Genomic DNA, 4582 nt, shown 5'->3' with positions numbered 1-4582 from the left:
GGATCCCTTTCCTATTGGGCGAGGGATGAGACAGGGCTGCCCCCTGTCCCCGGCGCTCTTAGTCCTGGCGCTTGAGCTGCTGGCTTTAGCGCTCCGGACCGATTGCAATATATCAGGGGTTCCATATGCGGGACAGGAGTTTAAGCTGAACTTTTTTGCGGACGATGCCCTCTTGACTCTTACTAATCCTCTGACGACGCTTCCTAATTTGCAACGGGTTCTTGAGCGCTTCTCCATGATTTCAGGTCTCCGTATTAACTTGGATAAGACTGTCGCTCTCAATATTACTTTGGCTGCAGATTTGGTTTCACGCCTACAATCCCACTTCCCTTATAGGTGGGCTCCCTCTTCTCTTGAATACTTGGGCAATCGCTTGACCCCCACCTATGACTCCCTCTTTGCTGCATTCTTGGCAATTTCCGCACCTGTCTTGGACAGGACGGGTTCATTCGCCGAAAATGACCATCCTGCCGAAATTGTTATATTATTTTCACACTCTCCCAGTGCGGGTTCCCCCTCATTTTCTTCGGTTGCTTCAGGCAAAGTTTATTCCCTTCAGTAATGCAAAGGGTTTTGAACACAAGGAAGTAAAGCCCACTGAGTATGGATCACTAAGGCAATGGTCTTCTAATTTGGTGTGGGACCTGGGGGTTGTGTCCTGGTGTTCTAAAAGGGATTTTACAGTGCTTAATTTGAGGGCATACAAAATCATCCATGAGGGGCAGAAATGTTTAATGCTACAAAAATTTAAGAGATTGTGTAAATATTTGATGTCTATGTTGGACCACAGAGGAAAGGCCTTTGGGTTTTTGTATGCAGGTTGAAACAAGGAACAATGCATGATGTTCACTAAGGGAAAATGTGGGGAGATGAGGCTGCTACAATGTTTTAGGATGTCCAATTGTATGATATACTCACTGTGGAACCTAAGGGGTTAATTCTCTACATTGTGTAAAAAGACTGTATGATCCTGTCTTTTCTGTTCCTCTTCTTCCAGTGTCCCCATCCTATCTCCTGATAAGACATATCGTGTGGACACATTCAGCACATGCTCATTTTGGTGTGTATTGCTAGATAGTTTTTTTTTTTCTTGGAGCATGCATGTGATCAGCACAGGGCCAATCAGCACAGTCCAGAGGTCAGGGGTTCTGCATCCTCCTAGAGCAGAAAAACTCCTACAAGCTTTAACAAGTGCCCAGCTGAACACTGATAGCAGTCTTGTGACTATATACTGCTGACGAGAAAAGGTATTTAGCAGTTTATATTTACTAAAATAATTACATTTCCATGTTCTTTGTACCTTGGGAGACCAGATATAGTGAATGCAGGGTCCTGGGTTTAGTAACACTTTAATGCACTAAACAAGGACAGATTCCAAGTAGTGAAGGGAAACAGTTGGCATAAGTATCTGTGAGTAAGACCAACTCTCTCTGGGTGACAAGAGCCAAAGGCAACAGTAGTAGAGATCCTGTTCAGCTGTGAAGGGTAAATTGTTGTTTCTGTTGGCACTGCTGTATTCTGGTCTGCAGCTCTGTGTCATGTGGTCAGCTTGGATGATGAGACTGTAACTCAACTGTGTGCCAACGTTGGCGGCTGAGAGCACTTTGTGTGATGTCCGTAACTATGTGTAGGTAGATAGCAGATGTGATGAAATTGTCAGTGTTCACTTAGTTGGTGGATGTATGGGATTCTCTCACCCAATCAATGGTGTCCAGCAGGTCTTAGCAGTCCGTATTTCTCTGCAAACTGGATGGACTTTTGTCTTTTTTTCAGCGAGACTAACTATGTAACTATGTAAATGGGGGCCTCTACAGACTCTCTGGTCCTGATTTGGCGCCCCGTCTGGTCTCCTGCTTACAGATTGGCTCGTTGGGCAGTGTGGCAAGACTGACAATCAGCAGACTCTTTCCGCTCCTCCCACCTCTCTGACTCTGGCTCCACAGCCTGGTCCAGTACTCCAGTTGTCAGTGCACGTCCTCCTCGTCTGGTTTTCTCCTCTCTCAATTTCTATGCAGTCTCCTGGGCTTTGAGATATATACATGCTAGCTCCTTTGGGAAATGTAGTTTCCAAATGCACTGCTCCTTAGAAAAGTCCTACAATTCAGCATACAAGTTCCATATGGCTATTCTTCAACATGTGAATGCTGCTGTTCTGCAGGACACTGCCATCTTGTGTTGGTTTCAACATCCTGCATTAGACATTTATAGCAGGGTGTTACATATATATTGTACATTCACATCAGTCCCTAACCCTCAAGGAGGATACAATCTAAGATCTATAACTCACATTCATACATACACATACTAGGGCCAATTTAGAAAGGAGCCATTTAACCTACCAACATGTATTTGGAGTGTGGGAGTAAAGCGGTGGAAGCCCACATAGGCACAGGGAGAACATGCAAATTCTGTGCAGATAGTGGCGTGGTTGGGATTTGAATCAATGACCCTAGTGCTGCCAGGCAGAAGTGCTAACCACCTAGCCATCGTGCTGCCCAACTATATTTACATAGGCCCACAGGAGTAGTTCCATTGGCCATTTAGGGAGGTTAGCAGGTCTAATTTTGCTGCTCTATAGTATTTTCCAAAGTTTGATATACCAAGGCCTTCTAGAAGTTTGTGACTATAGAGACTATAACTAGCAATTCTTAGGCTGCTTTCAAACTGCAGTGCATATATTTTCACACTGCAGCACTTCTAAAATGCACTATGTGTTTTTAAAAAACACATAGCGCATTTTAAATGAATTGCAATACAGTGCATATAAGTGAATTGCTGGTTGTCAAGGATGCTGTCAGGTGCCAGCTTCTTAGCAATTCATTGGTTGTTAAGGACTCCGGCGGGTGGTTGCTTAGGAGCCGGAACCCATTGGCATCCCTAACAACTAGTGGTAAGGCCTCCCTTCTCAGTGGTCAGCATGCTCCAGCTCCTCTTGTGTAGGAAAGATGCTATCACCAAGAAGGAGGCGGAGATACAACGGGTAAGCAGGTCAGCCTGAAGCAACAGCCTTAATGTGAGGGAAGGAGGGGCTTGACCAGAGGAGCTGGATGGCAAGACTGCAGAACTCTCAGGCTACTCCAGCGGGGGATAGGGATAGCCTCCTTAACAGCCAGCATATTTTTGGCACATGACCCCAACAATGCACCTAAAAACACACCCTGGGTGTGTTTTCAGTAAATTTTTTATGTGGTTCCCATGAAAAGCACACCAAAGATGCAGCATGCAGGATTTTTCAAAAACAGCGCAAATGCAGTGCAGTGATGTGAAAAGTCTCAGGCTTTAAAGGGGGGTAAGTTTGATGCACTTTTCTCCCGTTGGAAAGGTGCTTTCTAGCGAGGGTAAAGTGCATCAGTGGGAAAGGGGTCTTAGTCTATTCTATATGAATTTTAGTATTTTCTTTTATTTCATGCAAAGGATAAAACTAAAGTTAGTGATTGGCAAACTGAAATAGTATTGTAGCTTTGGAAGTGATCTCAGTTTGATTATGTAGATAGTATCAATTCATAACGGGGAAGGCCTTACTTTAAATAAGCAAGTATGTGCTAGAAGAGAACTTCACAAAAGGCGAATATAAATTTTTAGGGAAGAAAGAACTTCCCTTGACCGGATGAAACATATTCAGTATATATATATATATATATATATATATATATATATATATAGATAGATAGATAGATAGATAGATAGATAGAGAGAGAGAGAGAGAGAGAGAGGGGGAGAGAGAGAGAGAGAGATCAAAAGAGGCATTGTAATTCCTAGTGCCAAGAAGTCTACAGACTCCCAAAAGGAACTTACCCAGCTTAGTAGTAGATGCTACATAATACGTGTCACCACCAAAAACAAAGATGAAAAACCTTCGACTATTTGTGATGTATCAAGTGACCTACAATAGAAAAAATACAAAAACAAACAAAATTACATAGTACATCAATGAAGATGGTAGCTCTCTGTGAGAAACTATATAAAGGCTCACAGATCTACAAAGGGAAATTGCATCTACGAGAAAAAACAAATCACTGCTAGCTCAAAGTAAAATAGTAATTGTATAGAAAATAGTACCAACCCAGTGTGGAAATATCTACATTAAACTACTGCAATGAACATTAGGATTTATAGAATTACCATGACAGAAAAGGTGAGAAACTTAAAAGAGTAAAGCTGAAGAATTGTAAAGTTGGTTTTGCTAGAAAAAATTAGGGATGTTAACAAGACTAATTCACCTATACCTAAGACACCTTGAGAAAGGAACCCTTCATGGCACCAAAAATGGGGCCAATGGTATTTGTCATTGACTTTGCTTTTTTTTGTATATGGTTTCTGCAATTTGACCTCATTAAAAATGAGAGGTGTATTATTATTATTAATAACCGCTGCGCTCCCCACAACCTCACAAACACCCCCTTCCCTCTCTCTGACCACAACCTTATTACCTTCTCTATCTCCTCGTCCTCTAATGCCTACCCCTCCAAATGTCATACTACTACCAGCCGTAACCTCCGCAACCTGAACACTGCCCCCCTCCACTCTGCAGCTGATCAACTCCATGACAGCATCCTCTCCCTGTCCTGCCCCGACCTGGCTA

The 4582-nt window shown here is 42.9% G+C and overlaps 1 long non-coding RNA gene across 1 annotated transcript; it reads right to left on the bottom strand.

Moving 5' to 3' along the window:
* Positions 1–1333: 1333 nt before the first annotated feature.
* On the bottom strand, positions 1334–3885 carry LOC149454629 (uncharacterized). The gene is made up of 2 exons (XR_016314179.1): positions 3796–3885; positions 1334–2189 (listed from the first exon to the last, which is right to left on the bottom strand). It is a non-coding gene; the product is annotated as an uncharacterized LOC149454629 (long non-coding RNA).
* Positions 3886–4582: the final 697 nt, after the last annotated feature.

This window comes from Staurois parvus, unplaced genomic scaffold (assembly GCF_062004578.1).
Source record: "Staurois parvus isolate SC_StPar_1 unplaced genomic scaffold, SC_StPar_1.0 ptg000422l, whole genome shotgun sequence".
Taxonomy (NCBI): Eukaryota; Metazoa; Chordata; class Amphibia; order Anura; family Ranidae; genus Staurois; species Staurois parvus.
This window is presented reverse-complemented; position numbering and strand designations above follow the sequence as displayed.